Source organism: Leptinotarsa decemlineata, unplaced genomic scaffold (genome assembly GCF_025532065.1).
Source record: "Leptinotarsa decemlineata unplaced genomic scaffold, Ldec_3_MD MMD2_P_RNA_scaffold_14, whole genome shotgun sequence".
In the NCBI taxonomy this organism is placed as follows: domain Eukaryota; kingdom Metazoa; phylum Arthropoda; class Insecta; order Coleoptera; family Chrysomelidae; genus Leptinotarsa; species Leptinotarsa decemlineata.
This window is the reverse complement of record NW_027412528.1, coordinates 6,971,972-6,994,854: the sequence shown is the minus strand read 5'-3', so window position 1 is coordinate 6,994,854 and position 22,883 is coordinate 6,971,972. Positions and strand designations below refer to the sequence as shown.

General features: G+C 35.2%; 1 long non-coding RNA gene across 1 annotated transcript; it reads right to left on the bottom strand.

The window, feature by feature from the left end:
* Positions 1-1,572: 1,572 nt before the first annotated feature.
* Positions 1,573-4,452, bottom strand: LOC141483196 (uncharacterized). The gene is made up of 2 exons (XR_012465950.1): positions 3,009-4,452; positions 1,573-1,707 (listed from the first exon to the last, which is right to left on the bottom strand). It is a non-coding gene; the product is annotated as an uncharacterized lncRNA (long non-coding RNA).
* Positions 4,453-22,883: the final 18,431 nt, after the last annotated feature.

The window sequence follows — 22,883 nt, the reverse complement described above, 5'->3', positions numbered from 1 at the left end:
TATTGCCGGCATATTCATGGGCTATTGCAATATCTCTAAAATAATGTCCTGGGAATATTCAGGGAATATCTAGTGCTGTCTGGGTAGGACCCTAGTAGAAGCAGCACGTACCATGATACAAGGCCAGGAGTTAAACAAAAACTTATGGGCAGAAGCTATTAATACAGCTGCTTTTGTGCTCAATCGTACAGGAGTAAGCTCAAAGAAACAAATGACACCCTATGAGTTATGGCACAAAAAGGCCATAAACACCAATATATTCAAAAGTTTTGGATCAAGAGTCTCCGTGTATATTCCACAAGAAAGAAGACAAAAATGGGATGCCAAGAATAGGATAGGATTATTTTTGGGATGAAGATACCTATGAGAAAGTATTATCCCTTATTAATGATAGTCTCCATGTAGAATGTGATCAGACAGAATTTCGAGATATATACAGGATTGGCAAATTAGAAGTAGGAAAAGCCAGACCGATTGTCTGTGAGGTGTTAAGTTACAAACAGAAACAAGTAATTATTGCGAGTTTCATAAAGTTATCCAAGGAACTGAAATCAAAAAAAATATTTTTTGGATACGACTATACAGAGGAGGATTATAATAAAAGAAAATTTTTGAACGAGTGTAGAAAAAAAGCGATTTAAAGAAACCACAAAGCTAATATTAAAAATAACTCGCTGATTATTAATGATGTTACATATACGTACGAGCAATTGAGAAAAGGAGAGTTTTTTGGTACTGTAGTTGCATAGGAGGATATTCCGGCAGAGGGGCAAGAAGAAAAAAGACGTAAAATCTCAACACGTTCTCAGAAGAAACCGTGAAACCTTATATTCGAATATTTGAAAATTTTTGTATATAACGTTTGCGTTTATTGAATAATTTAGTTTAAAGTTTTTTTACTGTAATTATTGTATTTTCTACTAGATTATTACGGAATAAATTTATTTGTGATAGATGATTATATAAAAATGTTTGATGCTGTGTCAGTAACTTGTAAATCGGTAGAAACAATTCGAGAGTTGGACAGTCAAATAAATACATTCAAAAAATGCAATTTAAATATATTTCACAACAACATACGGAGTTTACAAAAAAACTTTGATGAATTACAAATCATGTTGATGGATTTAAATACTAAATTTGATGTAATTGTTCTAACTGAATCGTGGAAATTGCACAATACAGAATTATACAACATTCCTGAATATGACATGATTTATTCTGAAGGTGACTTGAATAGGGCCGATGGAGTAGTTGTATATACAAAAAAGTGTCTTTCTGCAAATAGCAGTATAATAGATTTAAACAAAACAAAAGCAGTTGAAATTAGCTTTGAAGTAACTGGCAAAAAATTTAAAATCTTATCGGTATACAGGTCACCGTCTTCATGTCCTCTTGCTTTCAATAGTACGCTGGAAACTTACCTTAGGATAGACAACCAATATGCTGACTCCAAATTAATCATTGGTGATATGAATATTGACATACTCGAAATTAATGAAGTCAGTGTTGAATATCTAAATATATTACAAGAATACGGCTATATCTCATTAATAAATAAAGAAACACGTGTACAAGGTCAATCTAAGACATGTATTGATCACATTTTTATACAAACTAAAGATAGCCTTGATAAAATTCAACCTATAATTTTTAAATCTACATTGTCAGATCACTTTTCCCAAGTGCTTCATTATGATCTTCAATCTGAAATAAAAGAAACGGAACCTGAAATTTTTTTTAAAACTTATATTAATTTCGATAAACTAAATATACTTTTGAAAAATGAAAATTGGCATGAACTTCTGTCAGAATATGACGTCAACAAAATTACTAATCTATTCGTTGAAAAATTAAGTTCCTATATAGACTTGAGTAGTAATACTTTTCGAATCAAGAGAAGAGACGTTAAAAGAAGTCCATGGATAACAAACAGTTTAGTAAAATCAGTGAATACAAAAAATGATTTATATAAAAAAGTACAAAAAAACCCAGGTGATATCGTGATTTTAAATGAGTATAAGAAATATAAGAATATGCTTAGTGGTTTAATAGATAAGACAAAAACTGATTATTATAGGAAAGAAATACGAAATAATGAAAATAGCCCCAAACATATGTGGCAGTTCGTAAAAAAAATTCAAGGAAAAAACAGTTCTGAAAAAATAGTAATTGAATCGGATGGAATGAAAATTAATGATAGCTCAATAATTTCGGAAAAATTCAATGAATACTTCACAAATGTAGCTACAAAACTAGCAAATAAAATAAAAAAACCGGGAAAAAAATCGCAACAAAAAGATTGAGTAATTCCATCTATTTGAACGAGGTAGAGGAAGATGAAGTTAGGAAGGTAATCAGAGAGTTGAAGTCCAAAAAAGCACCAGGCATTGATAATATCACAACGGATACTTTTAAAAATTGTATTGAATATCTAGTGAAACCCATAACGTGTATTGCAAATAAGATGATACAATTAGGTATTTTTCCTCAAATTGCGAAAGTTGCAGTGGTCAAACCCTTATTTAAGTCAGGAAACAAGATGGAAATGTCAAATTATCGGCCTATATCTTTACTACCAACCATCAGTAAAATTTTGGAAAAGTTGATCAAATCAAGAATCTTAGATTTTCTGAAAAAATTTGATGTCATCTCAAAAAACCAATACGGATTTATGGAAGGAAAGTCGACGCAAGATGCAATCGTGAACCTAACTTCAAAGATATACAAAGCTATTGATTCTAAAGAACCTGCAATATGCATATTTCTTGACCTTGCGAAGGCTTTTGATACTGTCAGCCACACGGACTTATTAGAAACCCTAGAAAACATTGGATTCAGGGGAAACGCACATAAACTCCTGAAAAGTTATTTGGAAGAGAGAAAACAATGTGTAAAAATTGGAAATATAATGAGTGGGGAGAGAAATGTTCAATATGGTGTTCCTCAGGGAACAGTTCTCGGTCCAATTCTGTTTTTAATTCATATTAATGATATTTTCAACTTGCCTGTAGATGCTGAAATAAGTTCATTTGCGGATGACACAGTTATATTCTTCAAGGACAGTAACTGGTTCAGTCTGAAACAAAAAATCATTAAATCATTTCCTATAGTAGTAGATTTCCTAAGGAAAAAATTACTCACCATAAATTTGAAAAAAACCATTTATGTACCCTTCACAAGCTATGAATCGAACTTACCCCCATTCACGAAAATAGAGTTTGAACATGGAGATGAGATGATATTGATTAAATCAGATAAGAAAGTTAAGTTTCTAGGAATATATCTTGATTGCCACCTAAAATGGAACGATCAAATTGAAAATGTCATAAAAAAAGTAAGATACTGCTTACCCAAATTTCGATATTTAAAAAAATTTTTTGATATTAAACATTTGAAAATAATGTACTATGCCTTAATACAAACTCATTTGATTTATGGTATCATAGTATGGGGTGGAGCCACGAATTTATATATGAGACACTTGGAAATCACACAAAAATGGATTTTAAAGGTGATCACTGGAAACGGTTACAGATATTCTAGTGATCAGCTTTTTAAATATGCTGAAGTACTAGATATTCATCAGTTATTTGTTCTGTATCTGGCATTATACCAACACAGAAATGCATATAACACCAAAAACATTGAACATAGTTATCCGACTAGATACAAAGAATGTTCCCTAAGTATACCCCGTATGCTAAAAACAATAGGACAGAGATGTCATTTATATCTTGCACCAAAAATTTATAATATTTTGCCATACTCATTTAAAATACTCAACTCGGTATCTCTATTCAAGTCTAAAGTACGGAAATGGTTAATGAGTAAACCGCGCAATGCAATCCATAGTCTTATTGACCTGAAAAATAACTAACATTGCATTATTTACAATATTAGGACACAATTAAACGTAATATTATTCTTCTTATTTTTTTTTCAATAATTATTAAACCTTATATTAACATATTTCATTAACATATTAACATATTTCTACATCATTTATATATACATATTTATATTTATTTCAATTACATAGGTAGGTACAGCATCAATCCATCGATTTTGAAACGATTATGAGAAATCAAAGTTGAGAAGATATGTATACCCACGCACAGGATTTCCTTTGTGGGTTTCTTGAATTTGTTCAAAATAAATTAGGATCATTGTAACCAATGTATCGTATCAATGTGTTTTACATATTATTCGTGCCTGTAACAGTTTATGTTATGTCTTTGCCTGAATAAATTCATTATTATTATTATTATTATTATATAGTTAAGATGTGAAAGGATATAGAATTTACATACCACAAAAAAATAAAGTAGAAATACTTCGTGACATTATATTCTTACCTAATGATACCAACAAATCTCATAATGAAGTAAAAGAAAACAGAAAAAATGGAAGCCAAGAAAAACAAGGAGTATACACAGAAGCAAATCCCCAGCATGAACATTAACAATGAAGCCCCTGTAGACACCATTATTGAAAACACTACTGAACAAACAGATCTAAATATTGAAAACACATTAGAAACGACGGAAGCAAACTTATTACTACTACCAACTTTTGCAAATCCAAATTCTAACTCCTCAGCGAAACGGAGTATTTCGGAAATCACGACACCTCCACCAAATTCTTCCGAACAAGAAAAGGAATTCGTCAAACCTATGCCAGAGCAACGAAGTAAAAACGTTAAAACTTTCACTAGTGGACAACCTTTAGAAGAATTGTTACGACCAGCCAAACCCTTATTTCAAAACGAATCAGAAAAATTAGTCTTGTCATATGATGAAACAAAAGACTTTTTCGAAAATGTGTATGGATCATCCGACCCGCTCAGTGTGGCAAAAACTTACACGTCAAACATTAAAGGACTGCTTGAACTATTACATAGGATATACCCCCTCCTGACGGAAAGGAAAATAAAAACCAGATGTACCAAAATTCAAAATAAGATAAAGAGACAATTAGATTTGGAATTAGCCAGTGAAATTGAAGACAGCGACACATCCCAGGAAACATTTTAGCAATTTTCAACTTCATCCTCTCTCTAGTAAAATTCAATTCGATTCTTCAATGGAACCTTAATGGGTACTATACCCAATTAGAGATGTTGAGGTTGCTCCTTTCAGAATACTCGCCATCTATTTTGTGTCTCCAAGAAACCCATTTCAGAAACCAAACCGTCCATAATCTTTCAAATTACACATGTTTTCATAAAAGCAGAGACAACCAACTTCATGCTAGTGGAGGAGTTGCCATATATGTAAAAAAACTGCTTAGAAGCACAAAACATTCCACTAATTACCAATTTGGAAGCAGTTGCAGTAACTATCCAAGGACCAGACAAATTACATATCTGCAATCTTTATATACCTCCTAATCAAGATCCACCAATAGACGAACTCAATAACCTAGTCAACCAAATACCTCCACCGCGTTTAATAATTGGTGATTTCAATTCACACAATCAGATATGGGGTTCCAAGAAAACAAATACAAAGGGTCACAAAATTGAATCCATCATGAATAATTTCAATCTTAATCTCCTTAATGATGGAAGAAATATCCGTTTCAACGTTACAAACGGCGAATCGTCAGCAATCGATCTCTCTATTTGCGAACCATACTTATCTGTGTTACTGGAGTGGGATGTAATTCCAGAGTTATACGGTAGTGATCACCACCCAATTATTATCACTAACGAAAAATCTAAAATCTCTTACGCTACCCCCCAAAAATGGTCTCTTAAAAAAGCAGACTGGACCCGACTTACTTCACTTATTGAAAATGAAACTGCAGAAATTGACACGAATGCAATGTTGAACCTGAATATAGACGCCATGATCTCAAAATTTTCTCAAATGATAATCCACGCTGCTGAGATATGTGTTGGGAAAACTAACTCCCTCAATAAACATTTTCCACTACCATGGTAGAACAATGAATGTCACACTGCCATAAAACTATCAAAAAATGCTTTTAATACTTACAAAAAACATAAAACCACAGAAAATCAAATAGAATTCAAACGTATGAGAGCTAAAGCTAGGTACATCTTGAAAACAAGCAGACGAGAATGTTGGAAGAAGTTTGTTTCCGGAATCAACAGTTCCACACCTATTGGCAAAGTATGGAAAATGATAAGAAAAATATCAAAGACATCAAACTACAAACCTATAAGTTATTTGAAACACGACGGAAAGATCCTCACTTCGCCACAAGAAATAGTTGAAGTTTTTGCATCAACATTCCATCACTATTCCAGCAATAACAATTATGGAGCTGAGTTTTTGAAACAAAAATCAGGAAAAGAGATGCCACAACTTTCAGTAGACGAGAAGACAACAAATCCAAATGACCCAATTAACTGTTCAATTTCACAAGACGAATTTGATGATTGCCTTCAGAACATAAAAGACTAATCTCCTACCAGATGATATTCCAATAATCTTCCTCAAAATGTTGCCTAAAAATGCTAAAGAACTGCTTATTAAAATGTATAACGTCATTTTGAGTCAACATGTCTTTCCTCGTATATGGTCTGAGACAATCATTATTCCTATTCATAAAACAGACAAACCTAAATCATATCCAGAGTCTTACAGACCAATTTCACTTTCGTGTGCCATGTGTAAAGTAATGGAAAAAATCATAAATAAGAGAACTAGAAAACAGAAAACTACTTATACCACAACAGAGCGGATTCCGGAAAAGACGATCCACACTTGATAATCTAGTAGATCTTGAATCAGAAGTACACGAATCTTTTGCGAATGACCAAGACTGCATCGCAATAGTTATCGATATTTCAAGAGCATGTGACTCTGTATGGAGACCTGCAATTATTAGCACACTACAAAAATGGTCACTTGAATTTTATTGCTAACTTTTTGAAATATCGCAATTTCCGAGTTCGCACAAACGGCTGTATATCTCTCAACAGGATCCAAGAAAATGGAGTACCGCAAGGTTCTTCTCCGAGTTCCACATTATTCCTGATTGCCATTAATGATATAATCAACGACTCTAGGGCTCCTCTTAAAGCGAGACTGTATGCTGACGATCTTGTAGTTTTTGCTAGAGGAAAGAATGTCGTCACCATTCAGAACCTCTTACAGAAATTCCTCAACAATTTAGAGAAATGGTCTGCTTCAACTGGATTGAAAATATCTCAAAAAAAGACCAAATGTATTCATTTCTCTGAAAGAGCCAAAGCAACCCCTCCCCAACTACAAATATATGAACAGAATATTGAATACGTTGAGTACATCAAAATCTTAGGACTGATATTTGATCAAAAATCAAACTGGAAACTCCACGTCCAATATTTAAAAATGACTTGTCAGAATGGACTCAACCTCTTGAAAACAGTTGCCTCTCGAACCTGGGGTTCAGACTCATCGATGTTAATGTTAATTTATAGATCACTGATCAGGTCTAAATTGGACTATGGGGCAATAGTATACAACTCTGCCAAAAAATCCATATTAAAACAACTGGATACCATCCACAACATCGCCATCAGAATTATCCTCGGAGCTTTTTGCACAAGTCCAACGGAAAGCTTATACTGTGAAGCAAGTGAACCATCATTAACCAACAGAAGGAAGCTACGCAGCATCCATCATATCCAATCCAGATAACCCGGTACACCACAATGTAATAGCACAGAGATTCAAAAACATTTTTGCAAAAAAAATCAGAGCAGACCCTCCTTTTTACCAAAGATATAACCAGTATCTTTCGAGTCTCCAACTAAAACAACCAAGCATTTTCTCAACTCCTAATACACCCAATACTCCTCCCTGGATAATCCCCCGAGCCAACATTGAATATGGACTGCTACAATTTGAGAAAAAGAATACAAATCACAGGATGTTCAATGTAGCATTCAACCATCTTCTGGAGCAATACGAAGACTTCTTTCCAGTATACACTGATGCATCTAAAATGGAAGATGGAGTAGGGGCAGCTTTCACCAGCTCTGATTTCAGCTGTTCATTTAAATTATCGAAAGAAAATACAATACTCACAGGTGAATTATACGCTATTTGGAGAGCACTAAAGTACATGGAGGAAAAGAACATCCCAAAATTTCTGATTGTCACAGATTCACTGAACGCTCTCGAAACAATTACACAACTATACACCAATCATCCCATCTTGCTTCGCATAAAACAGTCTCTCCACCTACTACATCAAAAACATATTTGCATCCGGTTTATGTGGGTCCCTTCACATATGGGCATAGTTGGAAATGAAAGAGCTGACAAACTAGCGAAAGAAGCAGTTACTAACCCGCTAACAGATACAGTGTTACTTGCTGTTCACACGGATCTGAAATCTCTATACAAGCAAACGATCATCAATAGTTGGCAATCACAATGGAATAGTTCGTCAGCAAAACTTCATGAGATAAACTAGTCAGTATCTCCTTGGAAAAACAACTTCAATGAAAGAAAAGCCCAGGTCATTTTATCTCGTCTTCGTTTAGGCCACACTCGTCTCACCCATGGGTACCTACTATCTGAAGAAAATCCCCCAATATGTGAAGTGTGTGATAGTCCTCAAAGTGTTAAACATATTCTCACCGAGTGCGTGCTATATCACAATGAAAGACAAACTTATGGCTTCCCACCATCAATAAAGGACATATTAGGAGATGAATGTGATATTAATAATCTATTACCTTTCCTTAGAAATACCAATTTGTTACATACTCTCTAATTTTTTTTTCCATGTAATATATCGACAAGTCGTTAATGACCCTAGAGGTCGATGCGACTGTAAATAAATAAATAAATGAAATGAATTATGTGTTATTCATAAAGATAATTTCTTTCAAATTATCACTTTCTTGTAATACTTGTCATTCGTGGTCGTGCATATCGTTGTTCAGTGGGTGCAACTTCGGTAATCAGCTGACTTGACTGAGTGTGTTAGAATTTCGATCTTCAATGGTAAATTATTGATTTATAAGTAACCACAAAAAACATTGGTTTTCAGAATTTCTCTAACATACCGTCGTCGATAAGTTCAAGTGATGAGTACCAGAGATCAAAAGTTGGAAATACAAGAACTTAAATTTAAATTAGGAATGAAAAAACTGGAGTATCGTCTGGTAAGTTCATGTGTTATATTAAGTACATGTGATTACTACAAAAACTTTCTACTATGAGAAGTTTCATACATTTCATCAGGGATGAATTCCTTTTTAAAGTTGAGGAAACTCACGGAAATAAATTTGAAGTGTTAGTCAATGAGAATTTCGAGCTAGTCAGAAAGTGGAAAATCAATCAGGACAAATATTATAATATTTATGAAAATTTGAGGAAGTAATTGAATCAACACGCACACCCATTTTTCGACCCTGAGGAAGCTTATATTCTGAAGGAGGATGACTTAAAGAAAGAAGAATTACAATTTATCGATTTACTGTGGTATGTCGTGCTCCTGTACGTAAAAAAAATGTTTTTCAGAAAATCTAATAAGGAGGTTATCTTTTTGATTGAATTTATCGAAGAATGAAAGGTACTCCATAATACAAATATATATATATATATATATATATATATATATATATATATATATATATATATATATATAATATTTCCATTGTGTGATATTCAAAAAAGTGGGTGATTAATGTAATGTTATATCAAACTTAAATCAATGATGTGGCTTAAGTAACATTGTAAACAAAATAATAATATGAAAATTATCACAAACGATTATTTAGTTTTATTATTTGATCGATCAGACCATTCGAAACTGGCGAGTCAAATTTATCTGATTCAACTAGTATATTCGAAATATCATCAAATTCATAATACATTTCATCTTTAAAAAAATATAAATTTATGTATCTGAATGCTCTGCTTATTCTAGCAAATAATTCTGAAATAAGACAATTTTGCTTTGCTCTAAACGTTCATCAAATTCGATGTATGAGATTTTTTTTCTGATTGACTTGGCCGTTACTTGATGGAGATCCATAGTAATTTCACAAACTACACCTAACGATTTGATCTTCACAAACTTCATTTTCAGAAAGATCGCGACATGTTTCGCTATCACAGTAGATTTTTCGTATTGAATAACATGTATGTCGGTTGTGAAATGAATCGTTGTTTATGGGGCTATGGGACGTATGAAGCGTTGCCGGTTATAAAAATTAAGCATGAAGAGTAAGGAATACGGCTCGATAAAAAATTGTATGGTAATGAGATAACGACGACGATGACTAGAAGGGTCTAACATTTTAACGTGCGAACCAGCATGTTGGAAGGACATTGAGCTGTTTCTTCGTTAACCAAGTTAGCACCATCAGGAGAAAGAGAAGGAGATGGTCCCAAGAAGATGGGATGTGTATGAAAATGAACAGAAAAATCTATATAGGGTGTCGTTTGATGAAGAAAGATAACAAGAATTCAGCGTTTCAACGTGCGATACCTTCCTCTAGCATACTATCATTTGGTGTTTTGCTATCCAAATTTGCATCATCAGTAGATGACGAATTGGCCTCCTGTCATTTGTCATTTATGATCTTTCGACGCGCGATTGAAACTTGCATCAAAAAAATTTCTGTCGTGAAAATCGCATTGAAAATTCCACAAAAATATAAGCGGATATTCAGAGTGACTTAGTGCTGTGACGTTTTGTAGACGTTTCTTAGGTTTTCAGCGATTAAAAATTCTCATCTCTGAATTAAACTCATAATAATATCCGCAGGAGGATATTTCTCTTGAAAACTACAGAGTTGATTCAAAATCTACGAGATAATTTTTGTTGTTGACGTATCCATATCGTGTCAGATATTATCACCAGGTACCTATTTTCATCTTCATCTGCAGGGTACGGCTCTAGAACATGCACGGAAACGATTTGCCAAGTTCTTTCGGGTTCAATGGGTATAAGTCCTGCAGGAATTTGGGGATTCGCGGCTTTTGTCGCGGCTCGCGTCAAACAGGTAGTTACATACGCTATCGCTGGCTTTCGCATGTCCGACCAATAAAAGTGCGACAAACTTGACTGATCGTTTCGTCAACCCCCGCGTGGCCGCCTTCGTCATGATATTTCTTTATGATGATATCTGAATCTATATAAAATAATAAATTCTTTTACACACGGAAATCTCAAAATTCTCTACTCATATACATTCAGTTCCGGATTTTCTCGTGCTCTCTCGATGCGCATTCTGAATCCCCTGATACCGTCGCTTTCTTTCAGACCCTAATCATAGTCCTCATTCCTGTCAGTGTCTCAGTTTCGTTAGGAATAAAAACCATATTCTAGGTATTGAACATGACTGCCACCGCGTCAACAAGACAAGAAGTTATATCTTCATCACATGTTTGTGCCTTTGCCATTTCTTTGTGTGGGAAAACATTCTCTCTGACCCCTGTTCGAGATCGACATTTGTTTTTTCTTCTGATGGATTTCTCGAAAGGGCATCTGGCAGTTCATTTTATGTTACTGAAACATGAACGATTTCATAGTCATACTCCTGCAAAAGGAGTACCCTCCAAGTTAACTTGGCCCATTATTCTTTCATTTAGTAAAGTAATGTCAACAGCGACCTATCAGTCCGTCCTGCAAGTAGTGACTATACTTTTCGATCGCCCATACTACAGCCACGTAATAAGGTAAGCGACGGAGCAGCGATGTTCCTTGGGGCAACATGTGAGACGTTTCGCGAAACGCATAACTTCGAAGCCAGGATGAGTCAGTCACAACATCAGCAAGCAAATCCGGTCGAAAAAAGGGTTCAGACGTTCGACAAACTGCTCCGAGTGGCCATAATCAATCGACCGGAAGTTGAATGTTCAATTAGCGAGCCCGAGTTGATATATCTACCGGGGTCTCTCCAAGCTGCCTACTAGTCAGATATGAAATTCCCTGACCTGGTGAATGAGCCACTCTGGCTCAACTCGACGTACCCAAAATAAAAACCGACGCAGACGTATTGAGAAAGCTAACCAAATAGCCGGAGGCTATCGTCGAAAAAATTTTCCTAATAAAGTCAACTTCCAGTCAGGCGAGTGGAATTCCGGATTATTACGAAAAAAATTTAGCCAGACCAAGTCGGTTCCTGACAGATTTCCTTCGGAGGAATCTCTCGGGAGAAGAAATAAATGCCGATCTCAAACAGGAGTCCGAGAGAAAAAGGACAAACATGTGATGAATATATAACTTCTTGTCTTGTTGACGAGGTGGCAGTCATGTTCAATACCTGCAACATGGTTTTTATATACTTGTGATGCACTGTTTGAAAACTTTGGTGTAGTAATGAATATTACTGGAGTTTTTTCCCAACACCAAACCATAATTTTAACTAACGAAACTGAGACACTGACAGGAATGAGGACTCTGAGAGCAGCAAGAAAGTGACAGTATCATGAGATTCAGAATGGCATCGAGAGAGCACGAGAAAACCCTACATAGTAAACAGAGGCGGTCAAGACAGCATCATTCACGTGAATGATTTTCGTGTTTACCCGCCACCAAAACCCGGTCAGCATTATTTCGATCCTATCCTCATTATGCAGACTTAGGTTAAGTTCAAGTATCCAGAGTGTAATGGTCGAAGGCAGAGCCAGGCGATGCCTGTGACACCTCGGTATGTATTACTTAATGTTGATAAACTTAGTTTAAGTTGGCAATTCTGCTGCTTGTCATATTTTATATTTTGGATATTGAAGGAGTACGCGCAGAAAAACGTGTGTTGTCTGTCGCTATATTTGTTTTTGTAACTCAATAAAGTTGAAATACTTAGTTCCACAATTTATTCACATTCAGTCGATCGTTGAATAGGTTTTGTGTCCAGTTTACTCAGTTGTGTTGAAGCAGTAAACGGAGCCGGGAAGTTACAAGTGATTTGAAGAGAATTTTGTATTTGGAAAAATTCTAATATGGCGTCATCCATACAGATAGCAAACTTGAAACCCTTTGATGGAGTCGGTTTCTCAAATTGGGCATTCCGACTGAAAGTAGTACTGCAACAAAATGGTACTATAGAAGCTATCGAGGAAGTAAGTACTACAAGAGCCATGTAAGTTTTGTGTAATGTATTGTTTTGTCTGATTAATGGTAATGTTGGGGATCAACGGGAAATTGTAAGCTATGATGATGGCGAACCCGAAGAAGGCGAAGAGGAGCGTGAACCACCAACGAGAATAGCAACATTGACAATTTTTCTATCAACACAATCTTTAACTCTAGAGTTCGTTGATGTGCCCCAAAAACGACTATTTATTAGGGCTCTAGAGCGATTTTTAAATTTAAGCCGAACCAGTTCCACTTCCACCGACTCTGGAAGATCATCGATGATGAATAATGAATAAAGAATAAAAGTACAGCGAAGGAAATGTATGATATATTGGAAGAGACATATAAGAAACTACGTATCTCAACTCAATGTAATTTGCAGAGGTACACAAAAGGAAACTAAGTGACTTCATTGGAGAATTTGATCACACTCAGTGATCTCAAAAGCAGTGGCGGAACTAAAAGAGAGGAGGAAGTGGTGACACAGCTGTTATCTGCAATGCCCGAATCGTACCAAACAATAACCACCACTATGGATGTGATGTTCGCCAAGAACCCCAATGATATGAGTTTTCAATTTATCAAAAATAGACTACTACAGGAAGAAACCCGTCAAAATGACCTAGAGGAAACGAGGAACTCATCAGTGGCATTCAATATTGAACATCTGTATGCTAGAAGCAACAACTGCACCCAGAGGTCACGGACGAGGTAGTCACAGTAGGAATGACGTCTCCTTCCGTTATAGCTGCTACATGTGTGGAAAACAAGGACACAATCGAAGTGACTGTCTTGACGTGAAGAATGCACAAGTAGTGAAGAAAGAAGAAGAAATTGCTCAAACAATATAAGTTTGTGTGGCAACATTGAATCAGCTTTCAAAACTCAATTCAACAGTTGGCAGTCAAAATATCTAACAAAATGATTGAAATTTCTTTTATTATTGACTCTTGGTGCTGCAAACCATATTATAAATGAGAAAACAGACCAATTTTTAATGGAAGGAAAATTAGTTTTTATTTCTCAATAAATGTAGTAAAGCGAAGAGAAACAATAAAAGCACATAAAAGTGGAAACTTGTAAATAATGGACAATAAAGGAAGAAATATGAAAATTAAAGATGTTTTACAATGTGATGAACTGGAACATAATGAATTATGAACTAATAATAAATTATTCCACAGTATATCCTTCAAACACATCATGTGAAACTTGTTTGAAAGGTAAACGAACCCGCAGTAACTTCAAGAGTATAAGTACTGATAAGAGACCCAAAATAATTTTAGAAGTGTAGTAAATATGCAAGGCGGATTTTCCGACGAAATCTTATGCTTTTTCTTATGGAGCTTAATTGTGGAAATTTTCGACCATTCCAATGGCATTCGAACTGGTTGGCAAGAAAGGTCTTCAGCCATCAGAACGAAGTGAATGAAGATCGTTTGGGTGGTTGTTTCAGATGGAATCGAACTCGCAGATGAGGATTGAATAATAAAAATAATAATAATAATTCTGAAACATGAAAAAATGAAAACAACCTGAAATGAATAAAAAATCATTATTGGGCGCGGGAGGGACTCATATTGGTATTTGGAGTAGGCATTTATACCGAGAGCTGGCATATCAGAAAGGCACTGAGCCGCATCTTCGCTAATGACAGTCGCATCCTGAGGTCCAGCACATCTAATGAATGGGAAATGAATGAAGAATGTATCGACAGGTTACTGAAAAAATATTAACTTTATCAAGAAATGTTGTAGTTGTGCGGTTTATGAATTGAATGAACATTCTACACTGGAAACAGAAGCCCCAGTACATTATATTTCAAAAATATTATAATTATTGCAATGACTAATTTTTTATGCTTTACTAATTTACTGTATAATGTTTTTATTATATAAAAAAGGTACAGATTACCAAGATATGGAAACCGAAATATCAGGGTGGATATCTCGGTAGATTTTTGATACGCTATTGTGCAACGACCCAGATGAGGGGGTACCCCATTGCATACATCCCAGCCCATAGCCAAGAGAATGTTCGAGTATTACCAAGATTCGGTAACATATCCTCAAAAATTCAAAGTACTTTTGACGTTGTATGTTCTAACAAAGCTTCCTGATATGACATCAATTTAATTACAATGGAAAGTTACCTGAGTTCAAGTAGAATGTTTGAATAATTTACCATCGGAGAAGAAACAGCGAATATTGGAATGGACAAATATACATATCCTCCTTCCCCGATCCAAAATTCAAATATGTGCAGGCTTCCTAGGCATTCTCACATCTGCTTGCCCTGCCATCAAATTCAGCTGGACATATACCAAGCGTTTCAAACGAGGAACATTTCTTGCCCTGAGACGCAGAAAGAAGAATTTCAATGCCTACCTTAGAATAAACCCGGGAATTGTCGAATACCTGATTTGGTGGCAACAAAATATACTCTCTTCATATAACAATTTGAAAAATGACTCTTTTCAGTTAGAAATATTCACAGACTCCAGCTTTAGAGCTGGCACGCTATTTGCTAGCGCGAAAGGACCCATGGATGGTGGACGAATACTGTCTCAAACACACATATCAATATACATGAACTGAAGGCTATACATCTAGGGTTACAATGCTTTGCGAAAAACCTAAAAAACATTAACATTTTGATAAGAACAGACCCATACTCGTTTGAATACTACTGCCTTAGCTTGCGTGAACAAAATGGGCAGCATTCAATACGAAACATTGAATACCCTAGCCAGAGACATCTGTAAGTTTTGTGAACTCAGGAACATTTGGATTTTTGCATCATACGTACGATCAAGTGACAATTCTCAAGCCGATGCAGAATCCCAAATATTACGTTCAGACACCGAATGGTTCCTGAATGAACAAATATTCGATAAGGTCATTCAGACCTTTGGAGTCCCTGATATCGACATGTTTGCCTCATTCGTCAACGCAAAATGCAAGCGATATCGCTCACTCCTTTCAACAACGTCATATATCAAAAATCGACGACGATTTTAAGTTATATCTGTTTTCAAATTGCCCTGAAAAAGAAGTATATCCATGCAAGACCGTCATATCATTAACTCAATATTCAACCGCTAGAGACAAATAGTGACGTTTCTGCATTATAATATATGTTATGTGTGTTTTTTCCAAGAGTGTCATAAGTTAGTTGTGGTGAGCCATTGTGATGAAAACATCTGTTTTGTTTAGTGCAACAGTGTATGATTTCTTTACAAAACGGTATTGCACACAAGGTAAGATCATTTTTCATTCTCAACTTTGTATCAAGAAAGTACTATTTGGTTTAATGTCAGTATTTTAGGGGAAACTGGAGATATCCTATTATGGTTTATTTTGTTTTATGACGTTCTTGTACAGTAAGAGACGTCGATTGTACTATTTTTGCTTATGACATTATTGCCAATAATTTTTTTTCTCAAAGTGGTTTTGTATCAATTTGTTTCATGACACGCTTGCAAAGAATAGTCAGCCTTTATTGGAAAAATGTACAGTTACATATTGGAGTTTGTCATTTTTGTCAGTAAAACGATCAGCGTTTGCAAGTTGTCACAGGTTGCAGTATGCTTTTTTCTGTCACTTCTTCAAAAGGTTATTAACTTTTTTCTTTTCCAGATTAATCATAATGATTTCTCGAGGAAAAATGCTGATAGAGTTAGCATTAAATACCGATAAAGAGTCCCAAAATGGTTTATGTAAGAATTCATCCGACAGAGGAGGTAGGGAAATTGTACGGTACCAATACTGAATGTACAATAAATTACACTCAATCGTTTCTTGAACTCCTTTGGTTCATTGATATCATACACGGGTTTCCTCCTCATTGTATTTAGTATATTTTAGAATACATTTCAGGAGAATCCGGAGTTAAAAGGAAACTCGTTTTCACTGATACCTCAGTTGATGATATTCTTCAGCCAGCAGCAATCAAGCAAAAAACCGATAAGGGGGAAACATTTTTAGTTGCGAAGAATGACTCAACTAATGTTGCAGAATCCTTAAAAGCGGGTACGTTTTTCAGTGAAAAACAGGAGCAACATGAATAGAGTATGAGGACAAACATAAAAATGATTGTATTCCTACTTGCTTGTCAAGTTCCTGACGTATCCAATTCCATACCTGGTATTGTATTTTCTTCGATTGCAGATTCATCTGAAGAACGTTCGAACAAAGCTAGCAAGAACTAGGTCAACTACCTAGGAAAGAGTCGATACGAGTATATTGGATGTATGTGATACGGAGAACCAAGCCACTGATGGAAAAACTCCTGAAATTTCAGGTGAGAAATTGTAACATTTGTTGGAAATACTGAAATAGTCAATCTTCAAAACGAATTGTTAGAAAAATCTATAAAATACAAATATACCAAATGAAAAAATACTTTAGACATTTTGTTCTGTAATTGATCTCTGAAAAAAGTTTTCAACTTTTACACCAAAGGTTCCAATCTCATCGTTTATTTGTTTCTCTGTTTACTGCAGGATTTCAATGTTGTGGATCCAAGTCTGACAAATCAAGCTCCTCATCCTCTTCATCGAACTCAAGCAGAAGCAGCAGTGATTCAAGGAATAAAAGCGAGTCTGAAGTTTTTGATGATTCTGATGCAGACAAAGACTCTTCATCTGACGAAGAGAGCAGTGAAGATGAACTCCAGAAAAATATTGACCATCGTGTTCTCATGACCCAAACACTTTCAAGCAGTAATACTTGTAAAGTTGGTGTTGCTGTGACTGTCAGCACTCTAGATGCCACGCATTCAGCACCATCATCCATCAATGTAAGCCAAACTCGTGATTCACTTTCAAGTACCCCTGCCCCAAACAGCAATGCTGGTCCAAATTTTCCCCTACAATCTGGTGCTAGTACCCCTGGTATCAGTAGTACCAGTAATGCCGAAATCTCCTTTGCTTCTACCATTGATATTCTGAGCCCATTTAAAAAAGGCAAACGAAGAAGAAATGAATCCAGCTGGAAGAGAAACATTTTGAGAGCAGCTAGAAATTATGAGAAAACGTACGAAAGTCATTCAAAAAAACTTGAAAAACGTGTGAAAAAGGCAAGAGAAATCAAAACTCCATGTAAAGATAAATGCCGATTAAAGTGCTCTGAAGATGAAAGAAAGAGTGTTTTGATGCGTATTGGAACCTGGGAGATATTGCCAAGGAGAGGGAGTTCATTCATAACTGTACAACAGAAATCAAACCAAAATATCATTACGTGCGCGAAGGTGGGCAGAGGCCACGAAGAAATCATAATGCTGCGTTCTTTTTCAATCTTCGCGACAGACGCATTCGTGTTTGTAAGTTATTCTTCAGAAATACCTAGATATCAATGACCGCCCTATTCGCACTGTGTTTGAGAAGAAAGATAAACTGGCTGGTGCCGTGATGGCCGAAGATAAAAGAGGAAAGCACGGCAATCAGCTCAAGATGAACGAAGCTGTCAGGAATAGAATTATAGATCATATCAACAGAATTCCCAAAATTGAGAGTCATTATACCCGCAAAAATACTACGAAACACTACATTGAAGGGGGCAAAACCATAACTGATATTTACAACGATTACGTGAACGACTGCAAAAGAGATAATGTTACCTTCAGTAATTTCAATTACTTCTATAAAATTTTTACTAATGACTTCAATTTAAGTTTTTTCCAGCCTTAAAAAGATCAGTGCGAAACATGTGTTGCTTATGAGAATGCGTCAGAGAATGATAAACACACGCTAGCAAATAACGCCTTATTAGCAGTATACGATTTACAAGCAGTTATTCCATTGCCAAAGGGCGACTGCTCAGCTTTTTACTATTCATCGAAATTGAATGTCATAAATTTTACAATTACCTATTTGAACAAAAAAAATACCGAATGTAATGTTTGGGATGAATCTAACGGCCACCGTGGATCGAATGAACTTGAGAAACATATTGGAACATACAAGGATATTAGTTTCTATTTCTATAATTGTAGCGGACAGCAGAAGAATCAATTCATGTTAGCTGCATATATCTTTGCTCTTCTTAAATACGGCCTTAACTCCATCACTCATAAATTTCTCATCAAAGGCCATACCCAAAACGAAAGAGATTCCGTTCACTCTTTGATTGAAAGAAAAATGAAACAAGCTCTTAAAAGTGGTCCAATGTATACGCCAGAAGGTCTCGTTTCATTGATCAGAACAGCAAAAAGAACGGGTGAACCATTTTCTGTTAACGAACTTTCCTATGAAGACTTCTTCGATTTGAAACTTCTAGCCTCGGATATCGGACCTCTACGTATCTTAAAAAATACACAAAAGCAACCAGTCAAATTTAAAGAGATAAAAGTGATGCGAGTTCGAAAAGATTCCCTAAGTTCGTTTTTTATGAGCTTTCTTATGAGGATCCAGACTTTATGGAGGCCATAATTATAAGAAAAGCCAAGTCATGTGATGCCCGGTTGAAACCTACCTTCGAACAAAAGCCTAAGATTTCTGATGCTAAAAAGAGTGACCTCATACGACTAATTGAAAAAAACTTGATACCAAAAGTCTACAAAACATTCTATGAGAGTCTTTAGAATTGAAACTCCACCTGTGCCTCAAGTGTTATCCAGAAACAATATTATACAGTTGATTTTACTTTCTATTATTATCCTTTGTATTTCATTATTGTATCTTATTGTAGTATCCATGTAGAGTACGAGACCTGCAGATTTTCTAATAAACGTGACAATATAATTGTAGTGCGTCTATTTGTGTTTCAACCCAATAACAAATCCTTTCTGCCCTTTCCAAACTCATTATGTACTGTAATCAAAGTAATTATCTAAGCGATTCATAACTACATTATAGACTGGCATTATAGATGCAAGGAGGACATAACTCCAGTTACTTCAATGTCAGACTTCCAAATTGTATTATTTCAGTGGTAATAATGACATATTTCGACATACTCCGAGCCCCATCAATAATATTTTGAACAAGAATGTCATTATTCAGAAGGAACTTCTTGAAATTGTGATTTTCCAGACATACTATCCTTCAAACAGAGAAAACACTTTAGGTCCTATCCAAAAATATCCAGTGAAAAGTAAAAACTTCAATCGTAGGCCTGATTTTCATTTTGAATACATTTCATTCTACATTTGAGCTTTAAATTCACTCTTCTGAAAAATCACGCGTTTTGAGATATGACGTTGTTGAAAGGAGTGAGCGATATGTGTCCTGGCAAAAAGACCCGTTAGCAGAATCAGTAGACGCTTTTACTTTGAACTAGCATAACCACCATTTTTATGCATTTTCTCCTTTCGCCCTTGTTCTTAGAACCTTACAGAAGATAATAACTGATAGGGCAACAGGAATTATGGTAGTACCCCTTTGGAAGTCACAACCGTGGTACCTATTGTTCATGAGGATGGTTCTAGGAAAACCCTTATTCCTGGGACCAGACACTAATCTTTTGCCTGCCCTCACAGTCATTGGAGACACTCATTGAGTCACGAGCTTACCCTGGTGGTGGCCCATTTATTCAGCAGGCATTCGAACTGAGGGGCATCCTAGAGTAGGCGATAGAAACCATGTTGAATTTATTGGCCACTTCAACAGTCAAGCAATACAACAGTACTTATAAACTTTGGTGGATTTTTTGCCAGAACAGGGAGATTTCACCATTCCTTGGTTCTGTAGCTGACGTATGGTCCTTTTTCCAGAGCTTGCTGAACAATACAAACAATACAAATCTAGTATTGCACACAGTATCACTGCGTGCAATACTAGATTAAACTTTCTCATATGATACCATGACATCTCTATGATTTTCTTTAAAACAAATAAAATTGTATGTAGCAGAAGCTCAAAATCCACCAAAAAAGCAGCATATATAAATGGTGTTGGTTGTCACATGTGACTACCAGCCCCCTTCAAGTTGAGACAACCAACCCCCAAATCACATTTCAAAACATTATCCCCTGAAATAACTCTGCATAAATATTCTTTCATAAAAACGGATAGTGATAACATGAACCACAGATGTCACATCAAAAATACATGAAATGATATGTATCTACGGAAAATTCTAGTATACTTACGAGACTCGACACAAAAGCACAATTTACTTTTATCGTACGAAAAAAACCATTGTACGTATCTCCTTTACACAGTATGACAGAGAACTGAAGTGACATTAGGATGGAGATATTGCTCTCGCGATCCTTGTTGGATATACTTTCGAAAGAAACTAAAGAAGCGGATAAACGTTCTGACAGAAAATAAAATCAAACACATCATCAATTTAATATCACAGACAAGATATATGTAAAAAAAGTCAAAAAGGCTCAAAACTCCAAAATGAATTTAATGGCCCTTTGAAATATAAAAATTCAGCTCGTCTCAAAAATTTCCAAAACAAATAATCTAGAACGTAATTTATCATGAATAATTTTTCATCAATGCATCTACTACTCATCTTACTACCCCTTTATGCAGAAATATCAAACATCCACTGCTATATAAAGACCTTATCCACGTGAGAAAAGCATTAGATCATAACCAAAACATTGAATGAAATATTGCTAACTTTCGAAACCGATAATCCAAGAATGTCAAGTTAAGTAGTCGTTTGAATGTTATAATGATTTCCTGAGGACGCTTACTTGGTTATCGAAACGCGCGTCGAGAGATTTTTCTTTTGGTATTAGGAAAGTGTTTTCAATGAATTCATTTCACGCCAGAGGTTCCGGTACGAACTATCAAGACATTGTGTAATTGATTTCATAAACATGTCATAGGTTACTTAGATAAGTGCAGGAAAAAATCTAATGCTTTCACTTAATCAAAAAATTCATTTTGACATTTTCTCTAAACAGTTTTTCAAAAACGCAACATGCGTTTTGTCAAACAATGCCTTCTTCTATACAATGGATCTCCGTTACAGAGTATTAGAGTATTTTTTTAAATGTGGAAACTGTTACATATACCCAGGTCATTTCATTCATTGCAAAGTCAGGTACACCAAATTGTAAAAAAGTATATTGGACATTTCACGCCATATCGAACAACAATCTGACTTTGCATCTCCGCTTCTCTTGAATTTTTTTCATGTTATAGTACCACTGAAAAAGATCTCCATGATTTTTTTTCCATTTTTTTTTGCGGAGCCGTTTTCGAGATATTAATTTCTGAAAAAATCGCTCTTATTTTTCAAATGTCTATAATTTGAGCCAATCGGGAAGTTTATTTTTGAAATTTTTTCCTAAAAAACTATTACTTATGCCCAACTTTTAGGCCTAGCCCCTCAATGAGCAATCGATGTGATCCATTTTTTCTTATTTCAACATTTTTATGTTTAGTGAAAAAGATGTTTTTTTTTAAATTTTTGTTTTTAGACGCACTTTTATACAGAGATTTTAATCATAAGGGTTCCAGCTACAAACAAATCAATACACAATATATATCCACAATCGTGGAATTGAGTATTTGAATTTATATTAGTCTATGTATCCCTGCTCATGGTATATTCTTGACAAATAATTTAATCTTTGTGATACATTTTTTGAGATTTGATTCGTATCTTAAATTTTCAGGAAGAAAACTGTTTTGGTCCGAAATACCGGTAGGATTTTTGCCTAACTGATTTGAGCATTAAAGGTATGCCGATACTATGATTCCGACGTGTAGCATGACATGTGATAATTATTAATTAGTTACAAATTGATCAAAACCAAATCTTATTCAGAAATAATATAACCATTAAAGCTTTTCGGAAGTTAGCGCGTTCTAAAATTATTGTTAACTTTTAATTACGGTCGGTAATAACAATATC